The sequence below is a fragment of the Phyllobates terribilis genome, unplaced genomic scaffold (genome assembly GCF_046119375.1).
Source record: "Phyllobates terribilis strain yellow unplaced genomic scaffold, ASM4611937v1 Scaffold_1__5_contigs__length_1240528914, whole genome shotgun sequence".
Classification (NCBI taxonomy): domain Eukaryota; kingdom Metazoa; phylum Chordata; class Amphibia; order Anura; family Dendrobatidae; genus Phyllobates; species Phyllobates terribilis.
The window spans coordinates 605,645,179-605,666,616 of record NW_027362761.1 but is presented as its reverse complement, the minus strand read 5'-3'; the positions used below and the strand labels follow the sequence as shown (position 1 = coordinate 605,666,616).

Here is a 21,438-nt window from a genome sequence, read left to right as displayed (position 1 = left end):
TGCATTTTGTATATAAGCTCCTCCCCTGCATAGTGTATATAAGCTCCTCCCCTGCATAGTGTATATAGGCTCCTCCCCTGCATATTGTATATAAGCTCCTCCCCTACATAGTGTATATAAGCTCCTCCCCTGCATAGTGTATATAGGCTCCTCCCCTGCATATTGTATATAAGCTCCTCCCCTGCATGTTGTATATAAGCTCCTCCCCTACATAGTGTATATAAGATCCTCCCCTGCATAGTGTATATAAGCTCCTCCCCTGCATATTGTATATAAGCTCCTCCCCTGCATATTGTATATAAGATCCTCCCCTGCATAGTGTATATAAGCTCCTCCCCTGCATATTGTATATAAGCTCCTCCCCTGCATATTGTATATAAGCTCCTCCCCTGCATAGTGTATATAAGCTCCTCCCCTGCATAGTGTATATAGGCTCCTCCCCTGCATATTGTATATAAGCTCCTCCCCTACATAGTGTATATAAGCTCCTCCCCTGCATAGTGTATATAGGCTCCTCCCCTGCATATTGTATATAAGCTCCTCCCCTGCATATTGTATATAAGCTCCTCCCCTACATAGTGTATATAAGATCCTCCCCTGCATAGTGTATATAAGCTCCTCCCCTGCATATTGTATATAAGCTCCTCCCCTGCATATTGTATATAAGATCCTCCCCTGCATAGTGTATATAAGCTCCTCCCCTGCATAGTGTATATAGGCTCCTCCCCTGCATATTGTATATAAGCTCCTCCCCTACATAGTGTATATAAGCTCCTCCCCTGCATAGTGTATATAAGCTCCTCCCCTGCATATTGTATATAAGCTCCTCCCCTGCATATTGTATATAAGCTCCTCCCCTGCATAGTGTACATAAGCTCCTCCCCTGCATAGTGTATATAAGCTCCTCCCCTGCATAGTGTATATAAGCTCCTCCACTGCAGTGTATATAAGCTCCTCCCCTGCATAGTGTATATAAGCTCCTCCCCTGCATAGTGTACATAAGCTCCTCCCCTGCATAGTGTATATAAGCTCCTCCACTGCAGTGTATATAAGCTCCTCCCCTGCATAGTGTATATAAGCTCCTCCCCTGCATAGTGTATATAAGCTCCTCCCCTGCATAGTGTATATAAGCTCCTCCCCTGCTGTCCATTATTAGAGAAACATGTCTGCCTTCCTCCAGACACAGCACCCCTCCCCCACCAGCCCCATCTACGGCTTGTGTGTGGTATTACTGCTCCCCTCTATTCATTGTGATGGAGCAGAGCTGCAATACCAGACACAGCCTACAGACATGTGTGGCGCTGTTTTTGCATCGTATTTCTCATCCAGTCAATGCTCTAGGTCTCTTGTTTCCTATCTCTGCCTCTTTAGTTGTTTTACAACAACAAGTCCCAGCATGCCCTGATAGACTTCCTGGAATGTCATCACATTGAGTTTGGGGTCATTTATAGACCTCCGCACCTCTCTCCTGGCGTTCGGATGTCAGTGACCATTGCAGGGTTCTCTGGATGGACTCGGTCCGAGAGGTTTAGGATACGTCGTGTTCAGTCCCAAAATCTCAGAGATGAAGAATGGGGTCAGATAATAAATGAGGCTATTTATAAACTCGGGCAGCGCTCGTCACCCCGGGGCATTGCGCCCACCACTCCCACCATCTCCTTCTTGTGGAATGTCGTCCCAATGGCTCCATTGTTGTTCTCCTCTACATCCAGCTCTTCTGTAACACTTCAGGTTCACAGCCAGAGCTGCAATCAAAATTCTGCAGGCTATCTCTACCCATCAGCAGTAGGGGGCAGCAGTGAGCGCCTGCACCAACATTGCCTTCCATAGCTATTGTGCTGCCTCCGGCGTGCGCACTACAACTCCCACAATGCAGCCTGGATGTAACAGAAGTGCAGCTGTCGTCTGTCATCCCACGAAGGCCACGGCGAGTTCATGGCGGCTTCCGGGAAGTCAGAGAAGTTCAGTGCTTCCCTGAATTGTCAGCACGATGCGTGTCTTACTGTCGCCTTGGGGGGGGGGCGCAGTTGCCATTTGGGCCCCTGTGCAAAATATCGCAAGACAACAACAGCATTAGGGAGGACTGGCGGGGCCGACTGCTGGTGATGAGGCATTGATAGAAAACAGGAAGCGAGCCTAATGGCTGCTCTAATTACGCCGCATAAATTATTAATCTGCTGAAATTGTTGGAAAGCGGGCACCACAATGGGAGCGGATAATGAGGCCGCGATGCCAGCTCCTGCGGACGACTCGCCATGTAATGTCATTAAATATACAAATCCCTGAACACTGCAAACGCTCAGCAGCTTAACCGGGGCAGAGCGGAGGGCGACTGAAGGGTTAAACGGAGATTTACAGCAGGATGGCGGCGGCCGACTCGGCGAAAAGGGTTGTGTGCGAATCCTGAATAATGATCCAAGATTAGTTTAGCTGCAAGATACCCGGCTGGGTCCCAGATCACCGCCTCTGACCAGATATACACTACCCTGGACCCAGATCACCACCCGTCACCAGATATACACTGCTTGGTGCCCAGATCACCGCCCGTCACCAGATATACACTACCCGGGACCCAGATCACCCGTCACCAGATATACACTGCTTGGGGCCCAGATCACCGCCCATCACCAGATATACACTGCTTGGCGCCCAGATCACCGCCCATCACCGTTCTCTCATCGTCTCCTCTCTCCGTCTTCTCGTCTCCTTGTCTCCTCGTTTTGTCCTCTCATCGTCTCCTTGTCTCTTCTCTCCATCCTCTCATAGTCTCCTTGTCTCCTCGCTCCGTCCTCTCATCGTCTCCTCACTCTGTCCTCTCGTCATCTCCTTGGCTCCTCGCTCCGTCCTCTAATCGTCTCCTTGGCTCCTCACTCCGTCCTCTCATCGTCTCCTTGTCTCCTCGCTCCATCGTCTCCTTGTCTCCTCGCTCCGTTCTTTCATCGTCTCCTTGTCTCCTCACTCCTTCCTCTCATCGTCTCCTTGCTCCGTCCTCTCATCGTCTCCTTGTCTCCTTGCTCCATCCTCTCGTCTCCTTGTCTCCTCTCTCCGTCCTCTCATTGTCTCCTCGCTTTGTCCTGTCATCGTCTTCTCTCTCCGGCCTCTCATCATCTCCTTGTCTCCTCTCTCTGTCCTCTCATTGTCTCCTTGTCTCCTCTCTCCATCCTCTCATCGTCTCCTTGTCTTTTCGCTCCGTCCTCTCATCGTCTCCTTCTCTCCTCGCTCCATCCTTTCATCGTCTCCTTGTCTCCTCGCTCCGTCCTCTCATCGTCTCCTCGTTCCGTTCTTTCATCGTTTCCTTGTCTCCTCTCCATCCTCTCATCGTTTCCTTGTCTCCTCGCTCCATCCTCTCATCATCTCCTTGTCTCCTCTCTCCATCGTCTCCTTGTCTGCTCGCTCCGTCCTCTCATCGTCTCCTTGTCTCCTCTCTCCGTCCTCTCATCATCTCCTTGTCTCCTCTCTCCTTCCTCTCATCATCTCCTTGTCTCCTCTCTCTGTCCTCTCATCGTCTCCTCGTTCCATCCTCTCATCGTCTCCTTGTCTCCTCGTTCCATCCTCTCATCGTCTCCTTGTCCCCTCTCTCCATCCTCTCATCTTCTCCTTGTCTCCTCGCTCCGTCCTCTCGTCTTCTTGTCTCCTCTCTCCATCCTCTCATCGTCTCCTTTTCGCCTCGCTCCGTCCTGTCATCGTCTCCTTGTCTCCTCTCTCCATCCTCTCATCGTTTCCTTGTCTCCTTTCTCGTCCTCTCATCGTCTCCTTGCTCCGTCCTCTTATCATCTCCTTGTCTCCTCTCTCCATCCTCTCATCGTCTCCTTGTCTCTTCGCTCCGTTCTCTCATCGTCTCCTTGTCTCATCGCTCCGTCCTCTCATCGTCTCCTTGTCTCCTCTCTTCGTCCTCTCATCGTCTTCTTGCTTCCTCATCTCATCGTCTCCTTGTCTCCTCGCTCCATCCTTTCATCGTCTCTTTGTCTCCTCGCTCCCTCCTCTCATTGTTTCCTTGTCTCCTCTCCATCCTCTCATCGTTTCCTTGTCTCCTCTCTCCATCCTCTCATTGTCTCCTCGCTCCATCCACTCCTTGTCTCCTCGCTCCGTCCTCTCATCGTCTCCTTGTCTCCTCGCTCCATCCTCTCATCGTCTCTTTGTCTCCTTGCTCCTTCCTCTCATCGTCTCCTTGTCTCCTCTCTCCATCCTCTCATCGTTTCCTTGTCTCCTCGCTCCGTCCTCTCATCGTCGCCTTGTCTCCTCGCTCCATCCTCTCATCATCGCCTTGTCTCCTCGCTTCATCTTCAGCTACAATCTGAGATGTGCGAGGATGGGATCAAGTCTCACTGGTGACCACTGCTCTTTTGCACTTTGCATTGCAAAAAACAATACTATTGCTAACTGGAAACCATCAGCAAGCAGGTCAGCTGCTGTTATAATGAAGGGTATAGTTTTGTCACTCATGTAAGAGCTCCTGAATGTAATTCTTACTGGCTCATTAACTTAGGAGTATCCATCGCCAGTATTATGTATCCATAGGTGAGCTCTGGTCACTTTTATATATCATGGCACCCTTAATATTACTGTCAGCAACTTCCCTGCTTATTGATGGTTTCAATTATGAGTCCAAATTCATCCCAGGAGCTGAGGAAAGTGGGAGACGGGGACGAATTATGTGCACACCCAAGGAGATTGTATGATCTTCTGGACTTAAAGGGGTTGTCCACCTTTAGGGTTTGTTTTTTTCGGACTATACGTAATTTTTGCAATTGAGTTTGATTATAAATTTGGCGCCATTTTAGCCCCAAATACATGTATTAAAAAATGTCCCCAAATGTGGACAACCCCTGTAAATCGGAGTTTCACATTGCGCCTCGTTGTGTCTGAATACGGTGCGCATGCTGCACGGTGAGGCCGATGGTTGGAGCCGGATGCACCTTCCAGGCCCAGCTTTACCAGGAGCCTGATAGTCGCCGGTTGTGTTCTGCAAAGGCCTCGCAGTGCACTGATTATACCGCCATATTGTGCCATCATATTGTATTGTCCTTGGCGCTGCACCGTTGCAATCTGCAGATCGTCTCGCTTTTGCCATAACTGCTCTTCCCACCTTACGCCTGACATTACTGCATCGCCGCTCTAACGCTTGGGATGGAAACAGTCGTCTCGTCCGCGGCCCGTAATGAATTTCTAGAATTAGTCCTCATGTGCTGGAGCCGATGGCGGCCGCAGCGAAGGCCCCAAGGTCTGGAGTCACTCCAGACCTCTGACCTCACCCCAGTATCACTCCCTGATTGAGGCTGATCCTCAGTCTGTGTCCTCATCAGAAGTGTATCTACAGCAGCCAATCAGAACAAGCAGCGCTGCAGTGTAAAGCATGATAAGCTGACAGTATTACATAGGCATGGTATGGCGGTGTTATTTGTGCACTGATTAGCTGTATTTTGCAGGCAGTATATGGCAGTGGTCTGCAAGCAGAATATGGTGGTATTATTTGGTTACTATATGAAGGTATTATTTAGGTCTTATTTGCGGTATTATTCGTGCCCTGCACAGCTAGTACTGTATGGATAATATATGGCAATAATAAGCAGGCAGAATATTGCAGTGTTAAATGAATGGCGGTGTTATTTGTGCACTGAGCTGGATTGTGTATATGGCAGTGGTATGCAGGCAATATATTGTGGTGTACTATAGGCAATGCATGGCGGTATTATATGTGAACTGAACATCTGTATTGTGTGGACACTATACGGCAGTATTTTGTAGTGTTATATAGGCAGTGTATGGCGGTGTTATATGTGCACTGAATAGATGAATCATGCAGGCACTGAATTTCAGGGACATGGCGGCATGACGTGTGCACTTTATAGCTGTTTTATATGGGCAAAATATGACACTGGTCTGCAGGCAGAATATTGTAATATTTTATGACTGAATGGAGGCATTATTTAGGCATTGTATGGCGGTATTATTTGTGATAAGCTGGTATTTTATAGACAATGTATATGAATGATAAGCCGTCTCCACATTGTAGGGTTATGCTGTACTGCATATCGGTATCGTACAGGCTATGTAGGGTCGCGGTCTATAGGCATTGTATGGCGGTATTATTTGTGCTCTGAACCGCTGGCATTGTATGATGTGGAATATTCCCCTTTTCCTCTTATTTCCAGCGTCTCCCCTTCGGTGGTCTTTGCACATCACGCGGCGGGGGTCACGGGCTCTTATGTGGGATTTCTTGGCAGGTGGGCGATGTGATTGACAGGCGCCTCGTTATCCGTCCTCAGGAGGCGTCTGCAGACTGCGCTGAGTGCGGGATCAGATGCCCCCGTGTCCTCGCTCCACCACAACTTTTTAGGACTTTTGATTCACTGGAGATGGAGACGTCGGCTCCTCCCTGCAGGATCCAGGGGGCAATCACTGCTCCTCCGGGGGGAGGACATAAAGTCTGCTCCACCTGCAGAGTTGAACGTTGCATGGGAGATAATAGCAAAAATGCTAATCCCATGAATGACGCAGGATTGCTCGGCCCGAACACTTGGCATCAGTTCTTGTTGACGTCTATGGGATCTCACATCCATGGTGCATACTATAGGAGATCGCCTGGTGTGGCCCTAAGAGACAGGGGCCCAGACCTCGGTGCATACTATAGGAGATCGCCTGGTGTGGCCCTAAGAGACAGGGGCCCAGACCTCGGTGCATACTATAGGAGATCGCCCGGTGTGGCCCTAAGAGAGAGGGGCCCAGACCTCGATGCATACTATAGGGGATCGCCCGGTGTGGCCCTAAGAGAGAGGGGCCCAGACCTCGGTGCATACTATAGGACATCGCCTGGTGTGGCCCTAAGAGAGAGGGGCCCAGACCACGGTGCACACTATAGGGGATCGCCCGGTGTGGCCCTAAGAGACAGGGGCCCAGACCTCGGTGCATACTATAGGAGATCGCCTGGTGTGGCCCTAAGAGACAGGGGCCCAGACCTCGGTGCATACTATAGGAGATCGCCTGGTGTGGCCCTAAGAGACAGGGGCCCAGACCTCGGTGCATACTATAGGAGATCGCCCGGTGTGGCCCTAAGAGAGAGGGGCCCAGACCTCGATGCATACTATAGGGGATCGCCCGGTGTGGCCCTAAGAGAGAGGGGCCCAGACCTCGGTGCATACTATAGGACATCGCCTGGTGTGGCCCTAAGAGACAGGGGCCCAGACCTCGGTGCATACTATAGGAGATCGCCCGGTGTGGCCCTAAGAGAGAGGGGCCCAGACCTCGGTGCATACTATAGGGGATCGCCCGGTGTGGCCCTAAGAGACAGGGGCCCAGACCTCGGTGCATACTATAGGAGATTGCCTGGTGTGGCCCTAAGAGAGAGGGGCCCAGACCTCGGTGCATACTATAGGAGATCGCCCGGTGTGGCCCTAAGAGAGAGGGGCCCAGACCTCGGTGCTCCCATTCATAAAGACCATGGAGGTGGGGGGTGGAGGGGAAACAAATGCAAGACCCCTGTGTCCTGGGTGCCACTACAGTGTGGGGGCCGCACTGCGGATCACATGGTCCACCTCTGGCCAATCAGTGCAGTGTCACCCGATAATCCAGAATATGTGACCATCCCACATCGCAGGATGCAATTATACCAGATTACAGGAATTTTATTGTAAATCGCAAATTAACAGAATGAAAAATGCAAATTTTTTTTTTACAAAATTCTAAAGAAAATGTATAAAAATGTATCATATACTATTCTGCATGAAGGGTTATATTATTATTATTATTATTATTATTTATTTATTTATTTTTTCTTTATTTGATTGCAACATCTAGGAAAAAGGACACTTCACAGAAGAAAGATTAACCCTTCATAAAAATTATTAAAAATTATTAAATTAGAAGAATAATAATTATTTATACATAGATATATACATATAAGAAAGTTATTAATCTATATATTTAACACTGTTATTACATTTTAGATTATTTCTTTTTATGTTTTTATTTTATGTATTTTTGTGACCGTTTTTTAAATTATTAATGTGTATTATTACTCATTAAATTATTACTTTTATTATTTGGCATAATTATGAATATGACCCTATTGTTTTGAGTTATTATTTTTTAAATGTATTATTATTAATAATTAATATTATTCTTTCTAGATTACTATTTTACACAATTATAATTGCATTTTTATTATTATTATTATTATTTCTCATTGACTCTTGTTTAATTTTTTTTCTTAATGAAAAAGATGTAAAAAAGGAAATAACTTTTCAAGCATAGTAACTTAGTGGTGACATAAAGTCTTAATTCTGGTCGGATTAATTCCGCGCTGTGTGATTGGTGGCAGCTGCCTATCCGCAGGGTTATCCTCCACGTCAGGGGTCCACACTTGCAGCGGATCCCCCAGTAGATTCATGTAAGAGTTAATGATCTGTGCAGTTCTTGAGCCTCTTAAGCTCTTTACAGCAGCTCCATGGGTTTAGGGGTTCAGGTTACCTGCGGAGCTCACTATCTGCTCATGGAGCAAATGCTCGGATTTCCTCGCACATCCAGATGTGGCTTTAACCTTTTAAGTGACAGATGATCTGGGCCAGACGTAGGTGTGAGGGCACTGCTCGCTGGCAGGGGGCGCTGTGCTGCAGTCATACAGGGTTACAATGTTACAGATACTTGTAATATTATGTAACTTTTCTTAGAAGAGTCAGAAGAGGCTGGATCCTCCGCACTGGATCCCATGGGGTTGTAGGATCCTCCGCACTGGATCCCATGGGGTTGTAGAATACTCCGCACTGGATCCCATGGGGTTGTAGGATCCTCTGCTCTGGATCCCAGGGTTGTAGGATCCTCAGCTCTGGATCTGAGGGTTGTAGGATCCTCAGCTCTGGATCCCAGGTTGTAGGATCCTCCGCTCTGGATCCCAGGGTTGTAGGATCCTCCGCTCTGGATCCCAGGGTTGTAGGATCCTCCGCTCTGGATCCCAGGGTTGTAGGATCCTCCGCTCTGGATCCCAGGCTTGTAGGATCCTCCGCTCTGGATCCCAGACTTGTAGGATCCTCAGCTTTGGATCCCAGGCTTGTAGGATCCTCAGCTCTGGATCCCAGGGTTGTAGGCTCCTCTGCTCTGGATCCCAGGCTTGTAGGATCCTCAGCTCTGGATCCCAGGGTTGTAGGATCCTCAGCTCTGGACCCAGCCATGGTTGCCCGCTGTCTCTGCGTTGCGTTGCACACCTGTTCACGGAAAACTGTGATACTTTCTGCGCCATCGTGACAGCACAGAGGACCTTGATGGAGTCGCAGAATACTCAGTGTATGATTAATCCTAAACTGTGACTACTTCTGTGTGCTCCTCAGGGGCGGACACACCATCTGTGCAGCCACTGAGGGGTCCTATATATAAGGGGCCTCATTTTCACCTCCAAGGCAGGTGGAATGTGTTCACTATGATGACCGCAAAGGGCCCCTAACCAGTTGTTCCTCAGGCTTCCTCTTCTGTCTGTGTCCACCACTGGTCCGCCTATAATCCAACGCTCTGGCCTTATAAAATGAACGCCTCTCGGAGCACCGGCAGCGGTGGTGGTGGACTCTTCAGCCGCCGAGGGATATTCTGCTTTTTTTTACAAGTTGGAAATGAATGAATTTGTTAGTGCAGATTTGTGTCTCTGTAAGGCTCCAATTCCCCGGATAAGTGGTTCCCATTTGTTGCATTGGAACAGGTGCTCGGATTTAATTATTGGATTTTCCGAGCGCTTTATCTGCGGCGATGCGGCTGCTCTGTGGGAGATTAGGAGTTAAAGTCGTTGAAATACAAAAAGCTCTCCTCTCCTTATTAATAATTGTTTATTGCACTTGGTGCCGTCTGTGCCAGAAATGATTTAGGAAATAATTTTTCTGCCCGTTTGTGCTGTCTGCGCGACGTGTAAACTTAATTGGTAAACATGGTATATAATTGGATTGCGTTCACCTGCCAGGCCCGGTCCGGGGGCCGTCTGCCGCCCAGGCCCTGTGCACATTAATGTAACAGACTGGATCTGCTCCTTCCAATTAATGCCGGATTCTCACATATAAGTTTATTTTCTAATAAATGGAGAATTGCATCCAGATGTTCTGAGAATCCGACCACAAAATACACAAACCTGAAAATGTGAATAGTAATGAGGCCGTATGACTCCAGACCCCGGTGTCTTATTGCCCCCTGAAGCTGTTCTTGGTGCCCTGTTTGTCCCATTGCTGTTGGGCAGGGCAGCACCATAGACCAGCAGCCACAACCAGCCATCTGTAGAGCATAGCTCAACTAGTTAGTCCTAACGACTCTTGTATAATTGTGCAGTTAAATTCTATTAATTGGCCCCTAATCGCCTGGTTCCAACATTTATGCAATAATAATCTTTGCGTACATCTGAACCTGGAATTTATTAATAGTCTGTAGTTTTCATGAACTAAATGCAGTGTAAAAGTATGCTATTTTAGGCTATAACTGTGCTGGAACCGCCATGGGTTCTGGGGCTAGGGCTAGTGCCCATTGCGGTATCCTTTCCTAAAGAGAGTTGCTCAGCTGTCAACCACAAATAGCACTGAAGTATAGTGAGAACTGATAGGCTGTGTTCAGTTCATGCTGAGAATTTATAGACTTTGTTCACTTTAAGTGAGGTGATAAGCAGGTATTTGAAAAGATATCAGACTAAGTTAGGGCTCATGTTCTCATGTCACCTTAATATCAATTCTGACATTACAACAGGCATGGAAATTGTTGAGAACCACATTAGGACCCCATATCACCCATCATCGGTTCAGTTTATACTATTAGACAAGGGCAGCAAGATAAGGTTTTAGGAGAGAATGGTGCCATGGGTTTAAGGTTGTGTGCTCTCTTCTTTATTATGTTTGTGATCCCCTGGAGCGTGACAACCTTAGGTGGGCTTCCACTACCTCAGGACATATAGCAGCCATATGGGCCTGCTGTAGAATACATAAGCCCCAGGTACTGTGTCATCTCTGCTGACATGCCTCCTCTGCACAGTTTGGCACCACTTTTTGGCACTGCACCTTCTCCGCCAAAAGATTAGATTTTTTTATTTGTGAATTATGTTCCCTGTTTATGCTTAGGTTTGTCCTGTTCGTTCCTCATCAGGGGTCTGTGTCTTACTGATACTTTGGTGCAGATGGTTTTCATAAAAAAATGTTATGATTCTTGAACATTTAATAAAAACTTGTGTTGATAAATCATCATCTGTAAATCCCATCTCCTCGGTTTCAGGGCAGATCATCCTTCGGGGATTTAGGACAGATCATCATCCAGGAGATTAAGCTGAGATCATCCTCTGAGGGGTTAAGGGCAGATCATCCTCTGTTGGGTTCAGGGCAGATCATCCTCTGGTGGGTTCAGGGCAGACCATCCTCTGGTGGGTTCAGGGCAGTTCATCCTCTGGTGGGTTCAGGGCAGACCATCCTCTGGTGGGTTCAGGGCAGATCATCCTCTGGTGGGTTCAGGGCAGATCATCCTCTGGTGGGTTCAGGACAGACCATCCTCTGGTGGGTTCAGGGCAGATCATCCTCTGGTGGGTTCAGGGCAGATCATCCTCTGGGAGGTTCAGGGCAGATCATCCTCTGGTGGGTTCAGGGCAGATCATCCTCTGGTGGGTTCAGGGCAGATCATCCTCTGATGGGTTCAGGGCAAATCATCCTCTGGTGGGTTCAGGGCAGACCATCCTCTGGGAGGTTCAGGGCAGATCATCCTCTGGTAGGTTCAGGGCAGATCATCCTCTGGGAGGTTCAGGGCAGATCATCCTCTTGTGGGTTCAGGGCAGATTATCCTCTGGTGGGTTCAGGGCAGACCATCCTCTGGTGGGTTCAGGGCAGACCATCCTCTGGTGGGTTCAGGGCAGATCATCCTCTGGCAGGTTCAGGGCAGAACATCATCTGGGGAATTCAGGGCAGATCATCCTCTGGTGGGTTCAGGGCAGATTATCCTCCGGTGGGTTCAGGACAGATCATCCTCTGGTAGGTTCAGGGCAGATCATCCTCTGGGAGGTTCAGGGCTGATCATCCTCTGGTAGGTTCAGGGCAGAACATCATCTGGGGAATTCAGGGCAGATCATCCTCTGGTAGGTTCAGGGCAGATCATCCTCTGGGGAATTCAGGGCAGATCATCGTCTTGGGAATTCAGGGCAGATCATCCTCTGGTAGGTTCAGGGCAGATCATCCTCTGGTGGGTTCAGGGCAGATCATCCTCTGGTGGGTTCAGGGCAGACCATCGTCTGGGATGTTCAGGGTAGATCATCGTCTGGGAGGTTCAGGGCAGATCATCCTCTAGGAGGTTCAGGACAGACCATCCTCTGGGAGGTTCAGGGTAGATCATCCTCTGGGAGGTTCAGGGCAGATCATCCTCTGGGAGGTTCAGGGCAGATCATCCTCTGGGAGGTTCAGGGTAGATCATCCTCTGGGAGGTTCAGGGCAGATCATCCTCTGGGAGGTTCAGGGCAGATCATCCTCTGGGAGGTTCAGGGCAGATCATCCTCTGGGAGGTTCAGGGTAGATCATCCTCTGGGAGGTTCAGGGCAGATCATCCTCTGGGAGGTTCAGGGCAGATCATCCTCTGGGAGGTTCAGGGTAGATCATCCTCTGGGAGGTTCAGGGCAGATCATCCTCTGGGAGGTTCAGGGCAGATCATCCTCTGGGAGGTTCAGGGCAGATCATCCTCTGGGAGGTTCAGGGTAGATCATCCTCTGGGAGGTTCAGGGCAGATCATCCTGTAGGGGATTCAGGGCAGATCATCCTCTGGGGGATTCAGGGCAGATCATCCTCTGGGGGATTCAGGGCAGATCATCCTCTGGGGGGTTCAGGGCAGATCAACCTCTGTGGGTTCAGGGCAGATCATCCTCTGGGGGCTTCAGGGCACATCAACCTCTGGGGGCTTCAGGGTAGATCAACCTCTGTGGGGTTCAGGGCAGATCATCCTCTGTGGGGTTCAGGGCAGATCATCCTCTGGGGGCTTCAGGGCAGATCATTATTAATGTGATTCTTCCCAGTTATTAGATAAAAAAAAAAACTCTGCAAAAATGCTGAAAGAATTGACGCTGCAGAAATGAGACTGCTTCAAATGTTCAATTAAAAAATTATAACGCGTTCATGAGACTCCAGGTATCTCACTCACTTTTCTGGTACTAAGAAATGCTTCAGCGGAAAAAAACGCAACAAATACTTAACGTGTGCACATGCAGAAAGTGCCTAGTGCCGGGGGGTGCGTGTGATATAATGGATCTGTGAGGTCTCCGGTTCTGGTTCTAATCTCTACAGAACCAGAGACAGTGGTGCGATGTGACCCCGCATCTTCTCCATCTTCTAAAACTCTGCTTCTTCTTTTGTCTTTAGGATACAAGGAGCCTGAGAGCGACCGAGAATTATCTTCACTTATGACATCGCCGGAACAACAGACATAAAGGTAAGAACGTCGGGGTCCGGATATTGTGGATTTTATGGCAGTTATTTGGAGTTGCAAAGTGATTGGATGAGACAGAACTTGGATGGATGGATGGACGGATGGATAGCCCTCTCTGCGCTCTTGGCCTCTCAGTGTTGGTTCTGCCCCCTCTGCCGTGTAGACTTTGGCTGAACTCTCGGGTGAAGTGATGATGGTGAGAAGTCAATAAGTAATTTAGTAAACAGAGGAGATGTCTGAGGTCTCTTCATCATTGTTATGGGCCTGGTCTTCCTGGGACCGTCGGGTGGATTCTCCGACCCATTATACTGATGAGGCGGAGGAGCCTCCTGCCTGGTAGCTGTTGCAGAACATCGCACCTCCCTTCTCATATTCTGCATCGGATTGATGGCGCTGCCCCTTCTATAATGAAGCTGCCTCGTCGATCAGCTGAGACGTGACCGCTAGTATTAGACAGACATTGATCCACTGAAGATTGAGCCCCTGTTTCCAGGGTCATAGATGGGGGGACTTGAGCAGAGGATGGCTGCTTTCTTCCCAAAACAGCTCCACACCTTTTCCCAGGCTGTGTCAGGTATTGCAGTTTTATTCCTATTCACTTCAGTTTAGCAGAGCTGCAATACCCGGCACGGCAACTGACGGGGGGGGGCACTGCTTTAAGAAAGTAGCCATGTGTTACTAATATTGGCCACTTTAAGCTCTCCCTTCTCTTAAGAGATGACTAGATCATAGACATAACAGCAGACGCAGACATGAGGTCCGGGGCTGCAGTCGCCTTTCCTTATTCCTGTATTCCAGGGATTCCTCTCACCTCTGCTCTCCGTCTGCAGCTGAGATCACCGTCACCCATATATTATACAAACATACGATCAAGTGATCGTCAAACTGCCAGGATTATTACCCATCCTTCAAATAGCATGCGAGAGATCAGAAGAGACAGGAGAGAGAGCAAGAGAGAGGAGAAAGAGAAAAGAGCAGAGCAAGGGAGAAGAGGAGAAAGAGAGAACAATAAAGCAAGACAGGAGGAGAGACGACAAGAGACCAGGAGAGGGTAAGAGAGAAGAGAGATAGAGCAAGGGAGAGGAAAAGAAAGCAGGAGGAAGGACAAAAAGCAGGAGAGAAGAAGATAGAGAGGAGAGAGAGAGCAAACGGAAGAGGAGATTGAGGGAACAAGAAAGCAAGAGAGAGGAGGAGAGACGACAAGAGACCACGAGAAGGTAAGAGAGAAGAGAGATAGAGCAAGGGAGAGGAAAAGAAAGCAGGAGGAAGGACAAAAAGCAGGAGAGAAGAAGATAGAGAGGAGAGAGAGAGCAAACGGAAGAGGAGATTGAGGGAACAAGAAAGCAAGAGAGAGCAGGAGAGACGACAAGAGACCAGGAGAGGGTAAGAGAAAAGAGAGATAGAGCAAGGGAGAGGAAAAGGAAGCAAGAGGAAGGACAAAAAGCAGGGGAGAAGAAGATAGAGAGGAGAGAGCGAAGAGCAGAGAGAGAGAGCAAACCGAAGAGGAGATTGAGGGAACAAGAAAGCAAGAGAGAGGAGGAGAGACGACAAGAGACCAGGAGAGGGTAAGAGAGAAGAGAGATAGAGCAAGGGAGAGGAAAAGAAAGCAAGAGGAAGGACAAAAAGCAGGAGAGAAGAAGATAGAGAGGAGAGAGAGAGCAAACGGAAGAGGTGATTGAGGGAACAAGAAAGCAAGAGAGAGCAGGAGAGATGACAAGAGACCAGGAGAGGGTAAGAGAGAAGAGAGATAGAGCAAGGGAGAGGAAAAGGAAGCAAGAGGAAGGACAAAAAGCAGGAGAGAAGAAGATAGAGAGCGAAGAGCAGAGAGAGAGAGCAAACCGAAGAGGAGATTGAGGGAACAAGAAAGCAAGAGAGAGGAGGAGAGACGACAAGAGACCAGGAGAGGGTAAGAGAGAAGAGAGATAGAGCAAGGGAGAGGAAAAGAAAGCAAGAGGAAGGACAAAAAGCAGGAGAGAAGAAGAGAGAGAGGAGAGAGAGAGCAAACGGAAGAGGAGATTGAGGGAACAAGAAAGCAAGAGAGAGGAGGAGAGACGACAAGAGACCACGAGAAGGTAAGAGAGAAGAGAGATAGAGAGCAATGGAGAAAGAGGAAAGAAAGCAGGAGATAGAGAGAAAGAGGGCAAGAAAGAAGGAATATAGAGAAGGAGAGCAAGAAAGCATGTGAGAGAAAAGGAGGAAGAGACGGAGAAATTGGACAAAAAGACATTAGAGCGAGCAGGAGATATGAGGGAGGGAGAGAATATATGAATTCAGAAGAGAGAGAGAGATGGGTAAGAGAGAGGACAGGGAAGTATAGGAGAGAAAGAAGAAAAAGAGAACAAGAAAGTAATAGTCAGAGCAAAAGTCAGGACAGATAACAGCAAAAGAGAGGAGAGAGAAGGGGACAGCAAGACAGAAGAGACGAAGAGAGAAGGAAAGAGGACAAAAGGCAGGAGAGAGTAAGGAAGAGGAGCAAGAGAAAAGGGTCAAGAAGGCAGCGGAGTAAGAGGGAGGACGAGAGAGAGAAATAGAGAGCAAGAAACAGAATGAGGAAAGAGAAAAAGAGGACATAAAAGCAAGAGAGAGAGCGAGCACGAACGAGGAGAGAGAGGCAGGAGAAGGAGAGAGAGCAAGAAAGCAGGAGAGAGAGCAAGAGTCGGGATAAGCAAGAGAGAGGAGAGAGAGAAAAAGCAGGGAGAGAGAAAGCAGGAGATGTCCAGCCAGAGAGTGCGGACACCTCCATCATCTGCTGCACATGTCACTCCGTTTTTTCCATCTCTGCTCACTCTCCCCTCTCACATCATTCTGATGAGCAGACAAAGCTGCATGTTCATCTCCCTCCTCTCTGGCCACTTGCATGGGGTTGGTGGAGATGACCATCATGTATCTCATAGAGATTTCTGGTCATTTACATGGGGCTGGTGAAGATGATCATCATGTATCTCATGGAGATTTCTGGCCACTTACATGGGGCTGGTGGAGGTGATCGTCATGTACCTCATAGAGATATCTGGCCTCTTACATGGGGCTGGTGGAGGTGATCGTCATGTATCTCATAGAGATTTCTGGCCACTTACATGGGGCTGGTGGAGATGGTCACTATGTATCTCATGCTCTGCTATCACACCATCCTACATGTTATCTGTGCATATGAGTTTCCTCACAGTTGTGCTGCCTTCCAGTCAGCTCTCAGGCGCAGTCCTCCTCGGAGCACACCTCTCTGGTGAGGCTGCAGCAGATAGAGGCCATAGGGGTCTGCAGCCCCTGATCCTCCACCTCCTCCACATGTTGTGTCTCAGATTCACCGAGCAGATCGGGGACAGTGGGTGGAATAAATGGGCTTTTATGCCAAACCAGATTATCAGCTGTCAGGCCTTCTCTCCGGCTCTCTGGCTCTCCGACTCTCCTGCTGTCCGGTCTCTGGCTCTCCGACTCTCCTGCTCTCCGGCTCTCCTTCTCTCCGGCCCTCCTTCTCTCCAGCTCTCCTTCTCTCCAGCTCTCCTTCTCTCCTTTTTTCCGGCTCTCCTTCTCTCCGGCTCTCCTTCTCTCCGGCTCTCCTTCTCTCCGGCTCTCTTTCTCCCCGGCTCTCTTTCTCTCCGGCTCTCCGTCTCTCCTTTTTTCCAGCTCTCCTTCTCTCCGGCTCTCCTTCTCTCCGGCTCTCTTTCTCCCCGGCTCTCTTTCTCTCCGGCTCTCCTTCTCTCCTTTTTTCCAGCTCTCCTTCTCTCCGCCTCGCCTTCTCTCTGGCTCTCCTTCTCTCCGCCTTTCCTTCTCTCCGGCTCTCCTTCTCTCCTTCTTTCTGGCTCTTCTTCTCTCCAGCTCTCCTTATCTCCTGCTCTCTGGCTCTCCTTCTCTCTGGCTCTCCGGCTCTACTTCTCTCTGGCTCTCCTCTCCTGCTCTCTGGCTTTCTTTCTCTCCAGCTCTCCTTTTCTCCAGCTCTCCTTCTCTCTGGCTCTCCTTGTTTCGACTCTCCTGCTCTCCGCCTCTCCTTCTCTCTGGCTCTCCTTCTCTCAGGATCCCTGGCTCTCCTTCTCTCCGGCTCTCCTTCTCTCCTTTTCTCTGGCTCTCCTTCTCTCCTTTTCTCCAGCTCTCCTCTCCGGCTCTCCTTCTCTCTGGCTCTTCGGCTCTCCTTCTCTCTGGCTCTTCGGCTCTCCTTCTCTCCAGCTCTCCTTCACTCCAGCTCTCCTTCTCTCCGGCTCTCCTGCTCTCCGCCTTTCCTTCTCTCCGGCTCTCCTTCTCTCCGGCTCTCCTTCTCTCCAGCTCTCCTTCTCTCTGGCTCTCCAGCTCTCCTTCTCTCCGGCTCTCCTTCTCTCCAGCTCTCCTTACCTCCTGCTCTCGGGCTCTCCTTCTCTCCGGCTCTCCTTCTCTCTGGCTCTCCTTCTCTCTGGCTCTCCTCTCCTGCTCTCTGGCTCTCTCTCTCTCCGGGTCTCCTTCTCTCCGGCTCTCCTTCTCTCCGGCTCTCCTTCTTTCCGACTCTCCTGCTCTCCGCCTCGCCTTCTCTCCGGCTCTCCTTCTCTCTGGCTCTCCTTCTCTCCTGCTCTCCGGCTCTCCTTCTCTCCAGCTCTCCTTCTCTCCGGCTCGCCTTCTCTCCGGCTCTCCTTCTCTCCTGCTCTCCGCCTTGCCTTCTCTTCGGCTCTCCTTCTCCCCGGCTCTCCTTCTCTCCGGCTCTCCTTCTCTCCGGCTCGCCTTCTCTCCGGCTCTCCTTCTCTCCGGCTCGCCTTCTCTCCTGCTCTCCGGCTCTACTTCCCTCTGGCTCTCCTTCTCTCCAGCTCTCCTTCTCTCCGGCTCTCCTTCTCTCCGGCTCTCCTTCTCTCCGGCTCGCCTTCTCTCCAGCTCTCCTTCTCTCCAGCTCTCCTTCTCTCCGGCATTCGCTGTTCGCTATTTATCATTCCCTAATTACCGGGACATTAAACCTTCCAGACAGGAAGGAAGGCGAGAAGCTCGAAGACATCTGGGACCGGCCATGAGGGACAAGGGAAGAAATGTTACCAGCTCGTGTATGATCTGACCATATGAAATCTGTCATCACCAGCCGCCATATTCTCCTTACATGGGACTGCTAACATGATAATAGATGCCTGAAATATGATACAATGTATCTAGCAAATGTCACCAAAGCAAGGTCTGATCACTTGGGTCATCTGCAGCGTGTAATGCAAGGCCATCAGTTACCACCGGAGGCATTGTGGCAGCAGCACAGAGTATTTTATGGTGTGTTTACCTGAGAAGTCACAGACGAGAGTCACATAGTGGAAGGAGGAAGATCTTCCTGTGATACAGAGTACTTCAGGAGAAGAGTGTGTTCATTTTTTTGATGAGTAGATAGACATACAGCAGATAGTGGAAGGAGCAGGGTTCCCCACAGCAGAGTGTTTTACTTCTGGCTGACGACCTTGTAAGGTCGAGGGTTGGGGGGGTCTCAGAGCACAGGGGATGGGGGGGGGGGGCTTCGAAGGGCTGGTATCGCTCCCCTGCCGCTGACACTTGTAGTCTCTCCTCCTGATCCCCGGATTATATTTTGATCAATTATTAATTTGGGGCTGCGACTCTTCTGTTATCCTCACTGAGATAATTTCCTGTTCTGTAATAAGACGTCTGGCACATATGGTGAAGTCTGACACAAAGTAACAAGTATGTGTGACGTGGAAAGGAAATGATACAGGGTTTTATAAATATTTTATAAATATAAATCAGAGAATTGTGAGGTGCATTAGTATTCAGCCCCTGTAAACTGATACTTTGTAGGACCACCTTTCTCTATAATCACTGCTGCAGTCTTTTGGGGTCTGTCTCTCCAGCTTTCTCTGCAGCAGTCTTTTGGGGTCTGTCTCTCCAGCTTTCTCTGCTGCAGTCTTTTGGGGTCTGTCTCCCCACCTTTCTTTGCAGCAGTCTTTTGGGGTCTGTCTCTCCAGCTTTCTCTGCTGCAGTCTTTTGGGGTCTGTCTCTCCAGCTTTCTCTGCTGCAGTCTTTTGGGGTCTGTCTCTCCAGCTTTCTCTGCTGCAGTCTTTTGGGGTCTGTCCCTCCAGCTTTCTCTGCTGCAGTCTTTTGGGGACTGTCTCTCCAGCTTTCACTGCTGCAGTCTTTTGGGGTCTGTCTCTCCTGCTTTGCGCTCTCGCTCAGTGATCGGATGGAGACGTCTGTGATCAGTGATTTTCACGTCTTGTCACAGATTCTCTGGGATTTGGGTCTGGACTGTGACTGCGCCGTTCACACACATGAATATGCTCTGATCTAAACCCTTCATTGTAGCTCTGGCAGGATGTTGAGAGTCGTTGTCCTGCTGGAAAGTGACCCCACGCCCCAGTGTCAAGTCTTCTGCAGCCTCTAACAGGTTTTCCTCCAGGATTGTCCTGTATTTAGCTCCATCCATCTTCCCATCACCTCTGATCAGCTTCCCTGCTCCTGCCAAAGAAAATTCTCCCCACTGCATCATGCTGCCTCCACCATGTGTGACGGTGGGGATGGTGTTTCCAGGGTGATGTGCAGTGTTAGCTTTACGCCACACATTTTTGCATTGAACTCAAAAAGTTCTCCTTTGGTCTCATCTGACCAGAACCCCTTCTTCCACATCTTTGCTGTGTCTCCTACATGGCTTATAGCAAACTGCAAACCGCACTTCTTATGGCTTTCACAAATGTCTTTCTTCTTGCCACTCTTCCATATAGGGCAGATTGTGGAGTAAACGACTAATAGTTGTGGACAGATTCTACCCCCTGAGCTGTGGATCTCTGCAGCTTCTCCTGTGACCGTGGGCCTCTTGGCTGCTTCTCTAATGAGCACTCTCCTTGCTTGAGATGTCAGTTTAGGTGGACGGCCATGTCTTGGTAGATTTGCAGTTGTGCCATACTCCTTCCATTTTTGTATGATGGATTTAACAGAGCTCCATGAGATGATCAGAGCTTTGGCTATTTTTTTTTATAACCTTTCCTCTTCTCCACAACTTTATTCCTGACCTGTCTGATGGGCTCCTTAGTTTTCAGCTTTATCCCTGACCTGTCTGGTGAGTTCCTTGGTTTTCAGATTCATCCCTGACCTGTCTGATGGGCTCTTTGGTTTTAAGCTTTATCCCTGACCTGTCTGGTGGGGTCCTTAGTTTTTAGCTTTATCCCTGACCTGTCTGATGGGCTCCTTGGTTTTCAGCTTTATCCCTGACCTGTCTGGTGAGTTCCTTGGTTTTCATGATGCTGTTTGATCCCTAATATTCTCACACAAACCTCTGAGGCCCTCACAGAACAGCTGTAGTTATACTGAGAAGAGATTTTACCCAGGTGTACGCAATGTACTAATTATGTGATTTCTGGAGGGGATTGGTCACTCACAGGGGCTGAATACAAATGCATGTCACAAAGTTCAGATTTATATTTTTAAAATGCTTAAACAACCGTGTATTATTTTCTTTAAACGTCATAAATACTTGTTACTTTGCGTTGGTGTCACATAAAATCGCAATAAAATACATTTAATTTTATGGGTGTAATGTGAAAAGATGTGGAAAAGGTCATGGGGTATGAAGACTTTTTCAAGTCACTGTATCTATCTATTATGTATTTCTCTTTCTATCTGTCTATCTATCTATCCATCTTTCTGTGTCCCCCCTTCCCTCCAGTTTCCGTGTTGTGTTCATAGTTAGGGAGGCCGATTCCTCTTCCGGCGTTTTCTCTGGCAGGCGTGGTGTTTTCGGGGAGATCTGTTGCGGTTTGTGTGAAGTCGTGCTCTCCTGTGGTAGCAAATCCTTCTATTTGTTTGTCTTGTGCGTGGAGCTGTCAGGACGCGTTACCGTCACTTTCTGACGGAGCGTTAGCTGCTCTCACACAGCTGGTTACAGGTCTGAGACATGAATCCCGGCCGCCCTCCAGACCGCGTCCCTCGCTCTACATTACGGATAAGCGCTACCATATTCTCTTCTTTCTTGTCACACGGGATTGTCTCCCAGAAAACTTGCGAGAATGAACCGGCAAACAATGGCTAACACGACTGTTCCCGAGCGCCTGTAGGGATAAGGTGTCACGTAGCAAGAGGCCGAGGTGCCAGCGTGAT

At 49.2% G+C, this 21,438-nt stretch overlaps 1 protein-coding gene across 7 annotated transcripts in view; it reads left to right on the top strand.

Moving 5' to 3' along the window:
* Nucleotides 1-21,438, top strand: part of CNTFR (ciliary neurotrophic factor receptor) — an 869,018-nt gene that overhangs the window by 136,411 nt on the left and 711,169 nt on the right. For all 7 annotated transcript variants that reach the window (XM_073683161.1, XM_073683177.1, XM_073683152.1 and 4 more), the window contains exon 2: nucleotides 13,338-13,407. The gene's annotated coding sequence lies outside the window, so the exon portion shown is untranslated. The remainder of the gene's footprint in view (nucleotides 1-13,337; nucleotides 13,408-21,438) is intronic.